Below are 22,725 nucleotides of genomic sequence, written 5' to 3'. Positions count from 1 at the left end.
AGTTGTAAATTCCCTCTGTATGATGGAGGGGGAAAGAATAGGGAAATAAGTTAAAAATTACTTAGACAAGTTAGATGACTTCAAGTCATCAGGGCCCGCTGAAATGCATCCTAGAATATTCAAGGAACTGACTGAGGAGATATCTGAGCCATTAGTGATTATCTTCAAAAACTCATGGAAGACAGGAGATATTCCAGAGGACTTGGAAGGTGGCAAATATAGTGCCAATTTACAAAAAGGGGAATAAGGACAACCGAGGGAATCACAGGCCAGTCAGTTTACTTTCAGTGTCCAGAAAGCTAATGGAGCAAATATTCAACCAATCAATTTGCCAGCACCTAGAAGATAATAAGGTGATAAGTAACAGCATAGATTTGTCAAGAACAAATTATGTCAAACTAACCAAATAATTGTCTTTGCTAGGGTAACAAGCCTTGTGGATAGGGGGGAAGTGGTAGATGTTATATAGCTTGACTTTAGTAAGGCTTTTGATACCGTCTTGCATGACCTTTTCATAAACAAACTAGGGAAATATAACTGTCCTAGATAGAGCTACTATAGGCTGGGAGCGTAACTGGGTGGAAAATGGTTCCAAGAGAGTAGTCATCGGTGGTTCACGGTCAAGCTGGAAGGGTATATTGAGCATGGTCCTGCAAGGAACTGTCTGAAATAACTAGGATGAAATTCAATAAGGACAAACGCAAAGTACTCCACTTAGGAAGGAACAATCAACTGCACACAGAGGCGCTGACTTTCTTAGTTCCCAGGGGGTGCTCGACCCCCCACTCCATCCCTTCCCCCAAGCCCTTGCCCCCACCCCACCTCTTCCCGCCCCGTTCTGTCCCCTCCCCCTGCCTCTTCCTGCCCCTGCTCCTCTCCCTCCCTCCCAGTACCTCCTGCATGCTGCTGAACAGCTGATCACCAGCAGGTGGGAGACGCTGGGAAGAGGGGGAGGAAATGATTCGGCGGGCTGCTGATGCATGCCTATGGCACACATACAAAATGGGAAATGACTGCCTACGAAGGAGTACTGCAGAAAGGGAGGGTTATAGTGCATCACAAGCTAAACATAAGTCAACAGTGTAACACTTGCAAAAAAAAAAAAATGAGCAAACATCATTGTGGGATGTATTAACAGAAGTGTTGTAAGCAAGACAAATAATTCTTCCACTCTATTCTGCACTGCTTAGGCCTCAACTGGAGTATTGTGTCCACATTTCAGGAAAGATGTGGACAAATTGGAGAAAGTTCAGAGAAGAGCAACAAAAATGACTAGAGGTCAGGAAAACATGACCTGTGAGGAAAGATTTAAAAAATTGGGTTTGCTTACTCAGGAGAAGAGAAGACGGAGGGAGACATGAAAACAGTTCAAGTACATAAAAGGTTTTTACAAGGAAGGAGAAAAATTGCTCTCCTTAACCTCTGAGGATAGGACAAGAAGTAATGGGCTTAAATTGCAGCAAGGGCAGTTTAGGTTGGACATTAGGAAAAATGTCCTGTTAGGGAGTTAAGCATTGGAACAAATTGCCTAGGGAGTGTGTGGAATCTCCATCATTGGAGGTTTTTAAGAACAGCTTAAGACAAACACCTGTCAGGGTGTCTGTCGAGCACCCCCTGGGAACTAAGAAAGTCAGCGCCTCTGTGTGCAGTTGATTGTTCCTTCCTAAGTGGAGTACTTTGCAGAGGATGATCTAGTTATCACATAGTACTGCCATGAGTGCTAGGGACTGGACTAGCTGACCTCTCGAGGTCCTTTCCAGTCCTACACTTGTATGATTCTATGATGTTATTAGCACATGTTCACAAAAGTTGTTAAAAAGGTCTATCCTAAACAAAGGAATATATGTTGAAGTCAATGGGAGTTTTGCCATTTACTTCAATAGGGCCAGGACATCATCCAAAGAGTGTTAAACCACTTGTAGAGATGAGGTGAAATCCCAGTCCTCATGAAATTAAAGGCAAAATTCCCATTGACTTCAAAGGGGGAGGAGATTCTGCCCCAGATCTATTAAAAATGAATATTCCAGGCATAAAACTGCATGAACTATCTTATCATGGCTTGCCTCTTTGATCATGCAAGTTTCCCGGCCACCCAACTTTCTGGTTTCTCCTTGCACGTCACCTAAACCCATGTACCTCCTCTCTCCAACTATCTCTCCCTGCCATTTTGCCTTGTGTCCTATCATCCTACAACACTCCCCCCTGCTCTATCGAGCTGTTCTAGTTTTCTTTATCTTGCTGTTGCAATCTACTTGACTTCTTCTCCTTCCCAGATTTTTTTTTTTATTAAAATTCAAGGGTGGTGAAGGGGCTAAAGTTACAATCTGATCTGAGGAAATTGGACAAACTGAAGTCAGGAAATGCAGAATTAAACTTGACTGAAAACAGGAGAAGAAAAAAAGGAAAACAAATTGAGCAATTGACAATAAGAGCATAAAATAGAAACCCCTTGTGAACTAGTATGTTCATTTCTAGTTTTCACTAAGACACTGTCTTTGACACTCCCAAACTTAGTATCTTACATGCTGCTAGCACATTTAAATTTGTCAATATGATGGAAAATAATGCTTTTTCTGGTATAAAAACCTGGGGATTGTGAAATGTGAAACACTGCACTGAAAGCAAATTGAAGGACTGGCACCTCCCCCTCCTCCTCTGCTCAGGTGAGAAAGAAGGTGACCTATGTTGTGAAGAAGATACATATCCGTGTCAGAAGCCTTTGCAGTCCAAGGGGATAAAGATGTGACCACAGGAAAGCCCCACTGCAGCTTCCAGAGGCAAAGAAAAGATATCTGATACATTGCCAGCACCTCCCTCTCTGGGTGAAGAAGAAACATTGATGCTGTAGTTTTGAAGAGGAGCCCCTGCTATGAACAGGTGGTGATTCCGGAGAACAGTCACTAAAAAGGTAAGCCACAGTTATAGCAAAACTACAAAGATTTATAACTTATTGTGTAACTTAAAATTCAAAAATGCACTAGTCTTTAGTTTGCCCAGGTTAGTAAAAAAAGTCAATCCATAATTGTCACTCAGTTGATTAATTTCCTAGACATTTTAATGATTTGGTCAAATGTGTGAGCGAAATGATCATTTAATCAAAGGAGTGAAAATTTCGGTCTTCTAATAAAATTCCTAGTAGACTAGAATAAGACAATATATAGTATAAATATGCTTAGATTACTACAGCATGTAAGATACTAAGTTGCTCAATTTGTTTTCCTTCTAGGAGAATTTGACTCAATACTTGTAACAAAGTATAAACAAAGTTTCTGAGCACAATTGAAAGCATTCATAAATAATAAAGGAAATGGCAAGTCAAAATATCTCCAGAAAGACTTGTGGTGTGCCTATCTCTATAGGCCTGTCACTGGGAACCAAGCTTTCTGTGTGATACCAATGGAGTAACTAGGTTACTAGGTTTTAATGTTGTTCAGAGACAGAGAGAGAAAGAGAGAGAGTTATAATGAATGGTGTTGCAGTGTATTATGTGATTTTGGTTCCCTGCATAATCATGATCAAGTGCATTTCAGTGGTTTCATTTGGAGACAAGTTCTGCTGAGGACCCCAGTATTTTAATGGAAGATGTCCAGTACAATTACTTTTTAAACTACAATTTCCTTTTTGTCTGGCAGATGCTTTAAAGTGGTCACACTTGGAAAGGACAGGGGTCATGGTCTTAGAAAAAAAGAATTATATGGTATTAATAAATTGCTAGAATTCATAGTTTAAATGTTCATCTGACCACCAAAAATATTTCTCCCATACACAAATCTGGGCTTTTATTTAACAAGCATCATATCTGGCACCTTAATATCCTTTCTATGGCTACTACGCATTTAATAGCCATTTTTGTTCCATAAAAATTATCTAATTTCAAACTAATACAACAGCTGCCCTTAAAGGTGACCCAAATCTAATTAACTGTCAGTATTCAAGACAAATACTAAGTATAAAAAAATCCTAGTGTGTACAAACCTTCTATTCTGTGTCATATTTAAAGAGTAACATTCATTGTCAAATTTAGAAACCTCTCCCATCTCCTTATAAAGCACCATGTCAAGTTCCTATTCTGGACCTCAGCACAGGTTGAAATAAAGATTAATGATTCTCTTTAGTGTTACAAGTCAGACTCATGCTCTCATTCTTGCTAATGTAATATCAGTCTGGTTTTGTGACACTGCCCTGCCATCATATGAAAACGAACAAGTCTTTACATGGAGGCTGAGAACTCTGTGCTGGTACCATACTCAGGCTGTGTCTACACTACAAAGTTAAGTCAACTTAATTTATGTCAATGATCATCCACCACTGTAATTAAAATTGTTTTTGCATGTCCACACAACACTCCTTGTGATGGCGGTGCATGTCCACCATTGAGTAGCTATCCCACTGTGCAACTTGCCACCATCTGCCACTCTGCATTGTGGGAATGGATCACAGTGCCTCCTAGGGGCGGGCTCAGCAGCCGATAATGCAGTTTTCTCCATCTCATCATTCCATGGGCTTCTGACTACATTTCACAACTGCTTTTCAACATCCCCTGTAAACTGTGCACTCACCATCTCTGTCTGAAGTCTCATGATGAGCGTTATGAACAACACGCAGCTGATCCTGCAGTATTTCATGAGCTGCGAATCTGATAGTGACTCCGTGGTGTCTGCCCGGCTGTGCGCCATAGAAAGAAACAATTCAAGATTGCTGTTGGCATTCACGGAGCAGCTGCACACGGTGGACCGTCACTACTGGGCTTGGGAAACAAGCCCTGAGTGGTGGTTCACATTGTGATGCAGGTATAGAACGATGAGCAGTGGCTGCAGAACTTTCAGATTTGCAAAGCCACCTTCCTGAAACCGGGTGCGGAGCTCACCCGTGCCCTGCTGTGTCAGGACACCAGAATGAGAGCTGCCCTCATGGTGGAGAAGCGAGTGGCAATCGCTGTGTGGAAGCTGGCAACTCCAGACTTCTACCGATCAGTCACCAACAGGGCCGGCTCCAGGCACCAGCGAACCAAGCAGGTGCCTGGGGCGGCAAACGTAAAGGGGTGGCAGGACGTCGGGCTCTGGGGCGGCAATCTGCCCTCGGCGGCAGCAGGAATTCGGCGGCAGCTCCGTCAGAGCATGTTTCGCGCTCGGCGGCAATTCGGCAGCGGGGACGCGACTCTTCTTCAGTCGCCGGCGGCAATTCGTGTTCGGCGGGAAGGGTTTTTGTTTTTTGGTTTTTTTGCCACTTGGGGGAGCAAAAATGCTGGAGCCGGCCCTGGTCACCAACCAGTTTGGAGTTGGGAAGTCCACCATGGGAGTTGCAATGATGCAAGCGTGCAGAACCATTAATCGCTTCCCCCTACAAAGGACTATGACTCTGGGCAACGTACAACCCCACTGTTTTGTCAATGAAAGCTGCCTTTTGTCAACAAAACTGCTTAGTGTAGACCTGACCTCAGTCTCAGGAGGGAAGGTGCCAGAGTATTTACTCCTCAGCCTTTTACTGTTGACTGATTCATATACCACATAACTGCAGCAGGAACTTCTTACGTGAAGAGCTAAATTATGGCTCGTGGGAGCCAAAAGGTGTGTAACGGGGAAGAGGGCCAGCAACACACAAAGATGTGGGAGGGAGGCCCTATGAAAAATGTAGCACTGGAACGAAATGCATCTTAGTTCTAGTCTACACTAGAAAAGGTTTGCTGGTATAGCTATGCCAGCCAACCTCCTAATGTAGACGCAGCTTCTGACAACACAAATGTGCTTTGTAGTCAGAGCTTATACCAGTTCTCTGTCTGAAATAAGCTCTCTCAGCAAAAGCATTTTGTTGGTATAACTGTTTATACTAGGGCTTTTGCCAATATACAAATATAGCATATGTATGTTACCCCTGACTGATATTTTTATCGTGGCAAAAGTTTCTAGTGAGTACTCCTGGCAGTGCAGCCAGTGTGCAGGGGGGACAGGGTCATACTCATATCTAGGATTCATTTTCCCCTCCATTAGCAATTTAAAATGGAAACTGAGTCAGACTTTTAGCTTCTATTGCTGTGTATGAATAATAGTGCTAGAATATACCAGTCCTGTTATGACTGACACATGCCACACCTTTCTGGTCTATTAGTTTCTTTAACCTACACACCTTTAGTGGACTGGATAAAGGGTGTTTATGAATGTCTGTATATATGATATATTGTCTGTGACCTGTCTAGAGAAAGGAAGGCTAATTGTAAAAAGGAGCTGGCTGGTTTGCTTTCACATTACCTGATATAAGTATGACAAACTAGGTTTTGTGCCTGGTAATAAGACTTCGAGTGGAATTGCGAGTGCATTTCCCTTTAAATTGTAGTTCAGCGTCACTTCACCCCCACCCCTCTCACTCAGAAATGCTTTCAGTATTTAAGATTTCATTTAACACAAACATAGTCAGAAGCGAAAAGAGAGTGAAAAGAAAAGCAGCAGTATGGCACACACATCCAAGTGAATGAGGCTGTGAGCTAGAGACAGCCTTTCCCATTTGGGTTTGTAATTTGAGGATAATTCAATTAGACATTTCAAGCAATTTAAAATTCATGCATTGTCCAGTATCAAAGCATGAACTGTTTCAGCAGCAAACTAGACCTGACAGCATTAGCAGGCCAAGTAAAAATCCCAATGTTTAAAATCCCAGAAAAGCCCTTACTTAATCAATGCCTCCTGGGAAAAAAAATGCAAAGGGCAGTGTGAAGTATATATTCGGATTAGTGGGTTCACACCTCATTTGCAGTCATCTGCGTAATAGAATACTTCAAGGGCTCGTAGAGTCTCTTCAGAGGGAGATTAAAATACAAATGCACCTGACAGCCCATCTGTCATACCTCTTCTAATGATAGCAGAGAGGCAAGCATTTAGAAAACAAAAAGGAATGGACTTGCAGCAGCTCATTAAAGGCCTGATTCTTCTTACTGTTAAGTGTATTACCAAGTGTATTACCATTGAGATCAAGGCTCCATGGCGCTGTTCATATACATAGCAGGAGAAAGTCCCTGCCCTGAAGAGCTTACAGTCTAAACAGACAAAGAAAAGATGGAGGGGAGGAGGTATATCATGCTCATTTTACAGGCAGGAAATTGAGGCACAAAGATTAAGTGACTTGCTCAAGGTCACTCAGGAAGTCTGTAACAAAGCGAGGATTAAACCCAGAACTCCAAAGTCCTAGTCCAGTGCTTGAGCCAAAGAAAACATCCTTCCTTTCTGCAAACCTCAGTCATACTGAATAGCACTTCAGTGGAATTATTTGTAGAGTAGAACCTCAGAGTTATGAACACCTCGGGAATGGAGGTTGTTCGTAACTCTGAAACGTTTGTAACCCTGAACAAAACATTACTGTTGTTCTTCAAAAGTTTACAACTGAACATTAATATATACAGCTTTGAAACTTTACTCTACAGAAGAAAAATTCTGCTTTTAACCATCTTAATTTAAATGAAAAACATAGAAACAGTTTCCTTACCTTGGCAAATTTTTTAAAACTTTTCTTTTAGTAGTTTACATTTAGCACAGTACTGTACCTTTTAAAATTCTTTATTTATTTATTTTTGGTCTCTGCTGCTGCCTGATTGCGTAATTCCGGTTTCAAATGCGCTGTGTGGTTGACCATTCAGTTCATAATTCTGAGGTTCTACTGTCTGAATAATTCAACCTAAGAACTGCTGAATTCAAGACTTAAGTTTTTTCACAGAAAACAAAGATGGCAGCAGCTTGCACAATAACTTCTGCACGAAAACACTGAAAGAAGTCAAGCAACACACAACATGTGGCGTTACTGGCAAGATGGACAAGAGAGTTGGTATTTCAAAATAAGCACATCAATTACTGATCAGTTGGCACTGTTGATGAAAAAACTCTCTGCATGTAAAACTTCCTTAATGAGTGTGGATGTTTTTGCCTATTCAACCATTAGCAAAGCATCATGCTCAACAACAAAATCAACAACATGACAATTCAAAGCCACGAGGATTTGAGTAATTATTTTCTTAAAATATAGCGTCGCCTACGACCTCTGAATTTAGCTGAAGAGAAGCTATTTGTCTCCTCCACAACACAACTGTACTGGGAGCACAAGATCACATTAACCTACTGACTGGCTGGCTGCCAGGCAAAGTCCTCTTCTGGTGGACTCAACCTTTGGCTGAACAAAGTCATTCATTTTGGCTAAGGTCATTTGGAGACAAGGCTGATAAAAGCATCTTGGATTCTTAAGGCCCAATTCTTGGGTTGGCTATATCCCCTTTGAGTTGTTCCATTGATGCAAAACAGGCTGTCAACCCAGCAGATCTCGCTAACTGGGAACTTCCCTAGCAGAGAAAGTACATGCAGAAACTTTCAAGGATGTACAATACTCGCACCCATTTTGCTCTAAGAATTATTATGCTGGACCAAGTTAAGATGAATGATCAAGACACTAAAATAAATAAATTTTATTTACATATATACACACATACACGCATGCATGCTGTTGGTAGTATCGCCTATAGTTAATGTTGCCCAACACATTTCATAATACCCTGTTTTCAGTTGCTTATTACTGTGCCAAATTTAAACTGTTCGGATTGAAATTTTCCATGCTAACTGTCTGCCTCAGGCTGCTAAAATGAAGTAGCCATTTCTGAGAATGAGATTAGGGAAAAATACATTGTTTTGCCCATGTTAAAATAATTCTTACAACCATTTCATTTAAAATGCTGTAAAATTCCATGCTTTGGAGAAGGGGACTTGAAATTTTAAAGTAGGTCACCTTGGTGTCAGGGATATCTTTTGCTGCCCTGTGAAAAAAATGTCCAAATCTGGCTAAGTTGTAAACCTCTGAAAAGTTGCAGTTTGCACATCCTAAGTAGACACTTGTAGGAATTTAGCAACAAAGTTCTCTGAAGATTCCATCTGAAATGAGCATGCTCCATCCCCTCACCTCCTATCTGAGACCAGACTGCCCATGGATTGCCTCTACAGCACTGCCTATCTATTGATCTCCAAGTGTTTTGCCAACACAAATGAAATCTTACACAACTGGTGTTATGGGTACAAAAGTAACTCAATTTTTCAGATGGATAAAATTAAGGCACTGAGGTTAGTGGCTTGTCCAAATTCAAATAGCAAGTGGATATACAAACAGAACCCAGGAACTCCAACCACACCACCATTTATCTCAGTAACGTGTGTCTTTTACTGACTAAAGCAATGAGTGTAATAAACTGCTGTTTACCTACTCCCTTTTAATGTATTACCATAGCAATAGTTACTGATGCTAAAAGATTTATTGCTGCTGTCTTCTCCCTGCTGGTAAAGTTTTGAGTGCATAGGCTATGATAAAGACAGTGAATATTTCTTTTTTAAAAAAAACCCACTATTTTTCTTCCCTGTCCTCTAATCTTGACACAAGGAAATGCCCGCAGTGGTCCAGCATGCACAGCAGCTACTCTCATTAACTACCCACTGTTCTGGGTTTTTATGAGCAACTGCTCTGACCAGCAGACCCCTCAACTCAATGCATCAATGGGCTTAAAATAAAGGAATTTTCAAAATCAAGCAGCATACAGCCTAACAAATGCTATTAATCTTACATGTACATAGCGCTTTTCATCTTGATGAAATGGCCAGTTTTTACCATCTGCTCCAGATGTGTGCAAGAGTGGACTGGACTCAGAACACCCCTCCCTCTCCTTGCCCCTCTGTGCAGCACCTATATATAATTGCAATCCTTGTCTCTGATATTTAAGCATAATCTTAGGAGAGTACTAGTTATATTATATATACACACACATACATAGCAGAAATTCCACACTCCCTTGTAGACCTACACAGATTCTGACAGGTTTCAGAGCAGCAGCCGTGTTAGTCTGTATCCACAAAAAGGAAAGGAGGACTTGTGGCACCTTAGAGACTAACAAATTTATTTGAACATAAGCTTTCATGAGCCACAGCTCACTTCATCGGATGTATTCAGTGGAAAATACAATGGGGAGATTTATATACACAGAGAACATGAAACAATGGGTGTTACCATACACACTGTAAGGAGAGTGATCAGGTAAGGTGAGCTATTACCAGCAGGAGAGCGGGGGGGGGGAGAGGGCAGGTGGGGGGAAGACGGAACCTTTTGTAGTGATAATCAAGGTGGGCCATTTCCAGCAGTTGACAAGAAAGTCTGAGGAACAGCGAGGGGGGGAGGGGGGGGAATAAACATGGGGAAATAGTTTTACTTTGTGTAATGACCCATCCACTCCCAGTCTTTATTCAAGCCTAAGTTAATTGTATCCAGTTTACAAATTAATTCCAATTCAGCAGTCTGTCGTTGGAGTCTGTTTTTGAAGTTTTTTTGTTAAAGAATTGCCACTTTTAGGTCTGTAATCGAGTGACTTGTCAACTGCTGGAAATGGCCCACCTTGATTATCACTATAAAAGGTTCCCTCTTCTCCCCACCTCCCTCCCTCCTCCCCCGCTCTCCTGCTGGTAATAGCTCTCCTTACCTGATCACTCTCCTTACAGTGTGTATGGTAACACCCATTGTTTCATGTTCTCTGTGTATATAAATCTCCCCACTGTATTTTCCACTGAATGCATACGATGAAGTGAGCTGTAGCTCACGAAAGCTTATACTCAAATAAATTGGTTCGTCTCTAAGGTGCCACAAGTCCTCCTTTTCTTTTTACAGATTTGAGGAGTGGAAGGCAAGTATTTCTAAAATTCCACAATATATAAAATATTCATATATATTAAGGTCAGAAGGGACCATTATGATCATTTAGTCTGACCTTCTGCACAATGCAGGCCACAGAATCTCACCCACCCACTCCTGCGATAAACCTCTCACCTATGTCTGAGCTATTGAAGTCCTCAAATCATGGTTTAAAGACTTCAAGGTGCAGAGAATCCTCCAGCAAGTGACCCGGGCCCCATGCTATAGAGGAAGGCGAAAAACCCTCAGGGCCTCTTCCAATCTGCCCTGGAGGAATATTCCCGACCCCAAATATGGCCATCAGCTGAACCCTGAGCATATGGGCAAGATTCACCAGCCAGATATCCAGGAAAGATATCTCAAATCTGTCAAAGCAAGTCCCTTCCCATGCCCCTAAACCCTATAGCAGAATCTTTCCTCATTTGGTTCTACTTAAAAGTCGCTGTGTTAAAACAGCTTCTTAGGGCTCTGTATTTGTCTGTTACTGACTCCATAACGAATTCGTTTAGTTTACAAGATTTTTTTTCCCCCTAATCGCCAGCCCTGCAAACCCAGTCTGAACTCTGACAGAGAGAATTGCCCTGATTGTGCAAAACTGAAGTTAATGAGGTTCTACGTTGGTCCAGGAGTCCACCTTTGAGATGCAAATTGCAGGATCGGTCCCTCTGTTCTTTTCTTCTCACACATAATCAGCTGTAATACAGATGTAGGTCCTCAGTTACACTTGTGCAACCCCATTGTTTTGAGATTATGACCTCCCTGACCTCTACGAATTCAATGGGTTTATCCAGGTAGAGCTGATTGGAATTTAGTAAACACTTCCATAGCTGATGCATGAGAAGGGACAGAATTAATATAGCTCTCATAGCTGTGTGGGCTCTGCTGGACTAAAAGCAGTAGAAAACAGTATAGGTTTATTTTATTGACTTTAGTGACTATGAATTCACTAAACATATCTGTGGAGTAAGATGGTGCCATTTTACAGTGTCATCTTTCAAAGTAAAGCCATACTTTTAAAACTAATTCTTCACCAAAATCCTTCAATTATGTACTTCAGAAATAGTAAGCATCCATCATATATCTGGGATGATGTTCGACTTCCAACGTTTGCTTTGAAAAATAGTTTTAATTTACTATAATGATTTCTTGTGACATAATCCCATTTATTTGTATTACAGTACACCTGGATGCTCTAACCAAGATCAGGCCCCACTGTGCTTGGCATGCTACACACACACGAGACAGTTCCTGCCCCACAGAGCTTAAAAGTCTAAGTAGACAAGGGGCGAGAGACTGGAAGCACTAATATGCCTCTTTACAGATGGGGTACTTAGGTACAGTACAGAGAAATGAATGGTTTTCAGAATGTGTTTTTCTGCTATAACGAAAGGAGAATAACTGCTGAAAGAACACATGCACACCACTTTGCTTCTGCCAGCTTAATATGCTTACCTTGTGAATCACTGCATCCAGCCAGCTTTGCATTTTTTTTTTAAATAAACACAGGATTCTGGACAGATAGCTCATGGCACCATGTTCCACCATTCTATGCATTCTGGAATTTTTTGAGGTGCATTGTGGGATGCCTACCAGAACCTACTGGAATTCTGGGACTTGGTATCAAACTAAAACTCCCCTGATTTCTATCCTGGTATCCTATAATTCATCTGGTTTTCACAAGCCCAGTCCCATTTTCAAACTGCTCTTAGCTAGCATAGAGGAAACACTGCTGGGTGCCACAATCCTGATAGCCATTAATATGAACAGGATGCTCCACATAGATTGGTGGTCATGCAGCTGGTTGGCTTTGGATGGGTCAGGAGACAGGCACAGCAATGCCACTGTGATACAGGGAGAGGAGAAGGAGGAGGAAATCAAGCAGTCACTTCTACAAGATGTTTTCCTGGAGTTGCTTCACTGAGTGAAATGCTTCTGGAACTGGCCAATGAGCACCAGGTGGTGGGACAGGAGAGTGAGGAAGATCTGGGATAATTAGCTGTGGGAACAGAACTTCAGGAGGCAAAAGGCACCTTTCCTGGAGATCTGTGCAGAGCTCACCCTGGAACTGTGGTGATGGAACAATGACATGAGAGTCCCCTCAGCATGAAAAAGCAGGTGGCCCATGCCATCTGGAAGTTCACCACCCCACAATGGCATTTTGATGTTGGTAGATCTGACAAGGCTGCTGTCATGGACATCTGTACTGTTATTGAGCGGGTGTTGCTGGGCCAAGTCATAAAGGTTGGCAATGCACAGTAGATAATTTATGGATTTGCATAGTTGGGGTTCCCAGATTGTAGAAGCCATTCACAAGATCCATGTGATTATTCTTTGCCCCCATACCAGACAGAAAGTGGGATTTCTCCATTATGGTGCAAAACCTGGTTGATCACCTCGGAAGGTTCACCAATATTAATGTGACTGATCCAGCTGTGAAGCAATGCAGTGTGAGGAAGCGGTGGATGACTGCTCGAAGAAAAATAGTTAATTCAAAATACAGATGCAACCACACAAACCTTATCTCCCACCCCACACCCCCCCCCCCCCCAAAAAAACCCACTCTCATTCCTGAACAGGATTATTACATTTCAAAAGCAGATTAATTAACGTACGCTAGGATGCCAGATAATTAAAAGATAGAACTTGTATGTGTAGACACAAGGCAATTCATCTTGAAAAAAAACTAAACGGTGGGGGAGGGGGGAAGCTTTCCCATGTAGACAAGGTCTTTATGATTTCTTTAAGATCACACAAGTAGTCTAAACCATAGCTGGGAGTTGAATCCAGAATTCTAGTTCAGTTCTTGATCCACAAGACCGTCCTTCCTGTCTGCTAAACTGAGTACTTATAAACAAACATAGAAATATAAATATCATGAACAGCCTTTTTTTTAAATCTGTACTGTAAAAATACATTTTATAGTTGAGTGATCAAAGTTTCCTACAGCTGAAGGACTCTTCTTTCCATATCTTTTTTTCCTTTTTTTTAACAGTTTGTCACATAATGCAGAATACTTTGAACCTATCTGCCTCAAAAGCAACCTAGTATATCCTCTGTTCAAGCTGACTGGCCACATGCCATAGACAAGAATGACCTGGGATGCCTAAAAAGCAAACATCTATTCTCATGGCTGCAGTCTGTCAATGTCTTCTGAGTTCAATATGTGCTGAAGAGATACGCCTTTGTTTATGGAAACTGAGCAGATGAAAGACACTTCTGAAAGTACAGTCGTATTCAACTACATTTTCTGGTGGGCTAGCTAAAGCAAATGTCCAAATCTTGGGTTGGCCAAAGGGCACTTCCTGGGATCAAAGGGCTCTTCAGGTGTTTGCTTTTTAATTAAAGCATGTCAATTACTGATCGCTTTATGTTGCATAAGCATCTGATTAAGCACCTGATTAAAAAAAAGTTTACCACATTGGGTTGAAAAGTATCAGTCTAGCTCCAACGTGTTTAAATGTACATGAAAAGTTTCTGAATTAAAACACAGGTGAAGTCCATTTATCTAAATGGCCTGCAGGATATCAGATACCCTCAGATAACTAGGTATTTGGACAGAGGGAAGTGATATTTTTAGCTGCAGTTTCACACTGAAATTTTGTTCAGTCACTGACCATGCTGACAGACCACCTTGGGGTGTTGAAGTTCTGTACCCCGCTGAAGTGGAAATGTTCAGTACTTTCATTCTATGCTCTTCCTTACTGCTGCATCATCTCCAATCTGACATTAAACCCTCCTCACCACATCATTTTTGTTTGACTTTTTCAAATTTTGTGACTGAATAAGGAGTTCTCTGCCATTTAATATATTAAATACAAGCTTAATTCTTCCAGCTAATTTACTAGAGGAGTGGCAGCTAATAGAGAGAAAGTCCTTGTCTGTAATATTATTTACCTCTTGTTACTAGTAAGCAAAGTGGCACTTTTTTGCTCTGTGCTAGCTTGTTAAAGTCTGGCTTCAGTGAAGTGACTGCTCTACAAAGGCAGCTCTCCAGAGGCTTGTTCGTCAGCATGTTTGAGCATCATTTTACATGACTTTCATAATTGCAAATTGGGATTTGCATGTTGTCAAGGCTGAATCCCTGCTCTGTCACTTTGAGTACAGAAGGTGGGGGCCCACAAGGATATTAAAAATTAATACTTGCCACTCCAGGCTTGTATTAAACTCCTAAGGTTACAGCTTTTCTGACCCTGGCTTGGTAAACGCTGCCACCATGCAAATGCAAAAAAAACCCTTTGGGCCCAGGAAGGAGCACTTGGGAATTCCTCCCTGTGGGGTACACTCAAGCCCTTTCACCCCTCCCCTCCGGGGAAGAGCTGAGAAAGAAAAATTAGCTGTTCCTACCAGCTAACCCAACATGCACAAACCTCTTAGGACACAAAAAATCCAATCCTGTTAATAAAGGTAAATTTTATTAAAAACTAAAAGGAAGAAAATACATCTGGAACTTAGGCTTTTGCTAGATTTTAAAAGAGCAATTCCAAAAATTAAGCGCCCAAAATAGCTTTCTTGGGGGTTCAGCTTAAAGGTTACAAGCAAACAAAAGCATCTGGGGTTAGCACAGAGGAGAGCCACAAGCCAAATAAAGAAATAAACCTGATTGCATCTAAACATTCCTAATTTACTTACATATTTGGGGGATAATAAGTTAATTCTAGGTATGATCTGATGAATTTTCATACCTGGTTCAAGCCTTACAAAGCATTTCTGCTTATAGCATTGCTGCTCCGTGTCTCCTTCTCCAGAGAACAGCAGACAGAGGGAAAGTTTCTTTCCTAATTTTAAAAAGTTCTGCCTTCCCATTGGCTCTTTTGGTCAGGTGCCCACTCCTTTTCTGTTACCTGTGGGCTTGTTAACCCTTTACAGGTAAAGCAAGCAGAGAACAAACACCAAGAGGGATTTTACAGCTAACTGGCTGGCCGGGTGTCTATAAGGGAGCTACCACTTCCCCCTCCCCCCCTTCAGTTATCACACATGAATACATTGATCTGAACATTGGGAGCACCAGGAAGGAGAGTTTGATGTTTGGATACTTTTCTATATCCAGATAACGTGTGGATTTCTGTGTTCTTGAATTCACTCTTCACCACATCAGAGGTCTGCAAGTCAACTAGTTCCAGCTGTAGCATGGCCATGTCTCCTATGGGGAGAACCTCACAGGCATGAGATGCAAAGTCTCCCTTAGGTGGTATGGAGAAATGATCACCTATGAAGCCAATTACATCCTTTGGCATGGGGGAAAAAAAGAAAAAAAAAACTCTCCAACTCAGATGCTGAAGTTGTCTCTTAGCTGTTGAAGGAAGCTTGTCATGCCATGACTGATCAAATCATCTGCCTCCAGTGCTCATCAGTGGCTGCAGAGTTGAGCAAAGCGCAAAAGCTTCCCAAAGCTCAGAATGAGAGAGAAATAGAAGCTTTTCAGAATAAGCTGGATGTAACTTCTCAGCAAGGTCACAGATTTTCTTCTTCTGGCCTAGCAGCTGTACAGTCAAGGTATTCAGGTGGCCAAATACATCACCAAAATGCTACTTTGACCATTAATTCAGTATCTTCTAGAAGGGCCAGGTATTCAGCTGCTTTCTTGTGAGTGCTGTGCTGAAGGAAATCAAGAACTTGAGTCTTGGGCTTGCAGATGTGTGCTAGTGATGTGCCCTTACTGAGACTGCACTGAGGAGAAGATCTTTATTGTTTGCAGAGGACTCAGAACCCAGCTCACAAAATAGTCTGTGTTGCAGACTTGAGGAGGCTCTGATTAAACTGATTATTTTTATCATGGTCTCCCTCACATCTTTCAACTACCCACTCAACTTGGCACACAGCACACTTTGGAGTATAACACAGTGCAATGTTTTTACTAGTGGTGCTACTTCTGCCAGTCATGCCACTAGGCCCTCCCAATTTGTCCAGCATTTAAGGTACTCCATCCATTACGGGAAAGCCAGTCTTGCCTAGCTATAGCCGGAGTCCCTGTTGCCTCAAACAGTACACTGACTTTCTCAAATATGATACTCAGTGGAGGGGGGGAAACAATAACAAAAAATGTGGAAATGGCAGAAGTGCTAAATGACTATTTTGGTTTGGTTTTTACCAAGAGGTTAGTAGCGATTGGACATCTAACATAGTGAATGCCAGTGAAAATGAGGTAAGATCGGAGGCTAATTTAGGGGGAAAAGTTAAAAATTACTTAGACAAGTTAGATGTCTTCAAGTCACCAGAGCCTGACAATATACATCCTAGAATACTCAAGATGCTGACTGAGGAGATATCTGAGCTATTAGTGATTATCTTCAAGAAGTCATGGAAGATAGGAGAGATTCCAGAGGACTGGATAAGGGCAAATATAGTGCAAATCTAAAAAAAGGGGAAATAAGGACAACGCAGGGAATTATACACCAGTCAGTTTAACTTCAATACCCAAAAAGATAATTGACCAAATAATTAAGCAATCAACTTGCAAACACCTAGAAGATAATAAGGTGATAAGTAACCATCAGCATGGATTTGTCAGGAACAAATTGTGTTAAATTTAATAGTTTTCTTTGACAGGGTAAGAAGCTTTATGGATAGGCGGGAAAGCAGTAGATGTGGTATATCTTGACTTCAGTAATGCTTTTGACACTGTATCATGTGACCTTCTCATAAACAAACTAGAGAAATATAACCTAGATGGAGCTACTATGAGGTGTGTACTATAAACTGGTTTGAAAACAGTTCCCAGAGAGTAGTCAGTGGTTCACAGTCAAACTGGAAGGGCATATCAAGTAGGATCCTGTAGAGATCAATTCTGTGTCCAGTTCTGTTCAATATCTTCATCAGTGATTTAGATAGTGGCGTAGAGAGGACACTTACAAAGTTTGTGTACGATACCAAGCTGGGAGGGGTTGCAAGTGCTTAGGATTAAAGTTCAAAATGAGCTGAAGCAAATTGGATGAAATTCAATAAGGACAAATGCAAAGTACTGTACTAAGAAAAGAACAATCAATTACAATCATACAAAATGTGAAATGACTGTCTAGGAAGTATTGCAGACAGGGATCTGGGGGTCATAGTGGATCACAAACTAAAATGAGTCAGTCAACAGCAAAAAAGCAACCATTGTTCTGGGATATATTAGCAGGAGTGTTGAGCATGACCTGAAGTAATTCTTCCACTCTACTCCCCATTGATTAGGCCTCAACTAGGGGGTATCGTGTCCAGTTTTGGGTGCCACATTTCAGGAAAGATGTGGACAAATTGGAGAAAGTCCAGAGAAGAGCAACAGAAATTATTAAAAAAAAAAAGAAAGGAGTACTTGTGGCACCTTAGAGACTAACCAGTTTATTTGAGCATGAGCTTTCGTGAGCTACAGCTCACTTCATCGGATGCATAGCATATCGTGGAAACTGCAGAAGACATTATATACACACAGAGACCATGAAACAAAACTTCCTCCCACCCCACTCTCCTGCTGGTAACAGCTTATCTAAAGTGATCATCAAGTAGGGCCATTTCCAGCACAAATCCAGGTTTTCTCACCCTCCCCCCCCCCCCCACATACAAACTCACTCTCCTGCTGGTAATAGCCCATCCCTCTTTGAAACCTCTCTTTATAATGCGCATGATAATCAAGGTGGGTCATTTCCAGCACTAATCCAGGTTTTCTCACCCCCCCCCCACACCCCCCCCTCCAAAAACCACACACACAAACTCACTCTCCTGCTGGCAATAGCTCATCCACACTGACCACTCTCCTTACAATAATGGACACAAATCAGATGTTAAGAATTATAACATTCATAAACCAGTCGGAGAACACTTCAATCTCTCTGGTCACGCAATCACAGACATGAGGGTCGCTATCTTAAAGCAAAAAAACTTCAAATCCAGACTCCAGCGAGAAACTGCTGAATTGGAATTCATTTGCAAATTGGATACTATTAATTTGGGCTTGAATAGAGACTGGGAGTGGCTAAGTCATTATGCAAGGTAGCCTATCTCCCCTTGTTTTTTTCCTACAACCCCCCCCCAAGACGTTCTGGTTAAACTTGGATTTATGCTGGAAATGGCCCACCTTGATTGCTGTGCACATTGTAAGGAGAGTGGTCAGTGTGGATGAGCTATTGCCAGCAGGAGAGTGAGTTTGTGTGTGTGGTTTTTGGAGAGGGGTGTGTGGGGGGGGGGTGAGAAAACCTGGATTAGTGCTGGAAATGACCCACCTTGATTATCATGCACATTATAAAGAGAGGTTTCAAAGAGGGATGGGCTATTACCAGCAGGAGAGTGAGTTTGTATGTGTGGGGGGGGGGGGAAGGGTGAGAAAACCTGGATTTGTGCTGGAAATGGCCCTACTTGATGATCACTTTAGATAAGCTGTTACCAGCAGGAGAGTGGGGTGGGAGGAAGTTTTGTTTCATGGTCTCTGTGTGTATATAATGTCTTCTGCAGTTTCCACGATATGCTATGCATCCGATGAAGTGAGCTGTAGCTCACGAAAGCTCATGCTCAAATAAACTGGTTAGTCTCTAAGGTGCCACAAGTACTCCTTTTCTTTTTACGAATACAGACTAACACGGCTGTTACTCTGAAACCAGAAATTATTAAAGGTATAGAAAACATGACCCATGAGGGAAGATTGAAAAAAACTGAGTTTAGTCAGGAGAAGAGAAGACAGAGAGGGGACATGATAGTTTTCAAGTACACAAAAGGTTGTTACAAGGAGGAAGGAGAAAAATTGTTCTCTTCAACCTCTGAGGATAGGACAAGAAGCAATGGGCTTCGGTTGCAACAAGGGCGGTTTAGATTGGACATTAGGAAAAACTTCCTAATTGTCAGGGTGGATAAATTGCCTAGGGAGGTTTTGGAATCCCCATAGTTGGAGATTTAAGAGCAGGTTAGACAAATACCATACAACCTGCCTCAGAAAAATCCTCTGTATCTTTTGGCCCAGAACAATCTCAAACCAAGATCTATTGACACAGTGCAGCCAGACAGCATTGGAGATGGATCTGTCATGTGCTTCAGATGGAAACTGATTCCATCACCAGAGTAGCAATAAGTGAGACACCTGAAGGCAAGCGAAAATGAGGCTGCCCAAAAACAACATAGCAAAGAGCTGTGGAAGCTGACCTGAAAAACCTGGGGTACAGCTGGGGAACCACTGAAAGATGTGCCAGAAACAGACAGGAGTGGAGGAGCTTCGTCATTGCCCTAAACTCCAGAGGCGTAATAGGAACATGACAATGATTGACAAATACCTGTCAGGGATGGTCAAGATAATACTTGTCCTGCCATGAGTGCAGGGAACTGGACTAGATGATCTCTTGACATGCCTTCCAGTCCTATGATTCTTTTGTAAAACCTACTCCCTGCCCATCCAGCATTAGCAGTATCTGTAATGGACATCTCTCTATACCAGCTTCAGTGGACTTAGCCTTAGAGTTAGGGTAACCTCAGGCAGTTAATTTGTGGCAATTAGTTCAGGACTCACCCAACACTTTTACTGGTATCAGAAGGATTGTTTTACTCAAGTGGAATGGCTGTTTTGAGATACACAGGCACAATAAGTGGTTCAATACCCATTGAACATCTCCCATTTGTCAACAGATCGAGGGACGTGATCGTTCCCCTCTATTCGACATTGGTGAGGCCTCATCTGGAGTACTGTGTCCAGTTTTGGGCCCCACACTACAAGAAGGATGTGGAAAAATTGGAAAGAGTCCAGCGGAGGGCAACAAAAATGATTAGGGGACTGGAACACATGACTTATGAGGAGAGGCTGAGGGAACTGGGATGGTTTAGTCTGCGGAAGAGAAGAATGAGGGGGGATTTGATAGCTGCTTTCAACTACCTGAAAGGGGGTTCCAAAGAGGATGGATCTAGACTGTTCTCAGTGGTAGCAGATGACAGAACAAGGAGTAATGGTCTCAAGTTGCATTGGGGGAGGTTTAGGTTGGATATTAGGAAAAACTTTTTCACTAGGAGGGTGGTGAAACACTGGAATGCGTTACCTAGGGAGGTGGTGGAATCTCCTTCCTTAGAAATTTTTAAGGTCAGGCTTGACAAAGCCCTGGCTGGGATGATTTAGTTGGGGATTGTTCCTGCTTTGAGCAGGGGGTTGGACTAGATGACCTCCTGAGGTCCCTTCCAACCCTGATATTCTATGATTCTATGAACGTAGCTCTGAGGTTAGAGCCTTCGGATCTGTAAAACATAGAGAACATCATTGGTACCAAGACATTACAGTGATGGATATATTATAAACACATAAAATAGAGGAGCCATTCTTTTTATCCCATTTCCAAGTCATGCATTTCATTGGACACAAGACATAATGGAGAATTTGGCATCCTACCCTAAAGCAGTTTCATTCAAAGCATTCAATATTTACAAACTGATTCTCTCTCCAGTGCCCCATTTCTCTTTGCATTTCTTCCTTTCCACCACACCCTCCTTGTGCTACAATTCGTGTACCAAACATGGGGTGCTCAGCGTGTGGCCTATAGGTAGCTGGTGAAGTTATTATACAGAGGGTGAGCAATGCTCCCTTTTGCCCCAGATTTCTCAGACAGCTTATCACATCCTGGAATCTTTCATTCCCATTGGGCTTCACTCCTTTAATAAAGATGAAGTAGCTCTAACATGCTCCCTTTTCTACAAATTGTGTGAGATCTGCAGTGTAAATAAACAGAGAGTTTAGCCCATTTGCACCATCTCAGGCCTTGGTTCACCAAGTTGCCCATCTGGCTCTCAACTGAGACAAGTTTGGGCCCCTGCTACTCTTAGTGGTGGAAGTGTAGAAATTTGTGCCTCTGCACAGCACTATGCCTTCCCTGTAAAGCTTCAGAATGTTCTCCCATCTCCCAAAGCATTTTATTACCTTATCTCCATTATTTAAACAAATGCAGACCACTTCTCCAGACAGGTTCCAGGGCGCCACTTTATCAACATTAATGCAATAATAACCCTTTATCCACTGGATCCAACTTCTCCTTAAAAAAAATCACTGACTAATTAAAGTTCTGTAGATAATGGAATTTACATGCTACAGTACTAGCTGTACCATCGTCTTCATTTGATCCCATTCAGTTATGTTTCACTGCTTTGTTTTATTTTTCTTATGAAGTCATCTTGACACTTGCCATTTTAGTTTATTTTTAAATATCCTGTTTGCAGAGTCAGGGGTGATTGGCTTAATGGATCCAGGCTGTTTTACACATTTGATGAGTAACTCAGAAGCACTAACTCAAATGATTGGGGCAGTTGCAGCAATCCAGCCTTTGCAAATAATGACCTGAATAATTTGGCACCATTGTTTTGCTTTCCCAGATGTCTCAGGAAACCAGCAGTTTACATAGAGATAAAAATCAAGCCCTTCACTCTAAAGAGGCTGGGTCCTCCAGAATACAGATGAGGGAGACTTAGAAAAAAAAAATTACAAGGAAGGTGCCTGAAGATAGTTGGGGTTTGCAAGATAAAAGAAAGCAAACAAAGTCCTCCTAGATTTATATCTTTGTATTTTCAAAGATCCAATAACCTCTTGCATTTATCACATTTGCAAGATTGATTCTCTAAAAGTGATATTAAGAATGCACAGTCTGCCCTTGTGATCATCATTTGATTATAAATCCAGACATGAGGACATTATCTGGGCTTTGGGCTCGTAGAAACATGACAGATCTTCCCTCCAGTGAATTTATGGAGCTCTGACTTTCTTGGAGGCCGGCAGCACATTGCACATGCTGCTTGCTGTGAGACAAAAATGGAACGCTAACTGAGAATGGGAGGCCTGTTATTCAGCTTTGCTGAGTCAAAAATTCAAATAAAAAAAGGCTCCTGCTGAGAAAAAAAAATCACATTTAATTAGTAGAGAATAAAATGAATGTGCTGAATAAAATAAGACCAGAGCTATTGCAGAAGGAAAATTGGATTAATCTGTCTGGGAACTGTATGGCTGATTATTATTAATAAGTCTACTGAGCACTTACATAGCACTTTTTGGGCAAAGGTGAACCCCACTGTAAGCTTTCATTGAAGCCAATGGGAGTGCAACAT

The sequence above is a fragment of the Chelonia mydas genome, chromosome 6 (genome assembly GCF_015237465.2).
Source record: "Chelonia mydas isolate rCheMyd1 chromosome 6, rCheMyd1.pri.v2, whole genome shotgun sequence".
NCBI lineage: Eukaryota > Metazoa > Chordata > Testudines > Cheloniidae > Chelonia > Chelonia mydas.
This window is presented reverse-complemented; position numbering follows the sequence as displayed.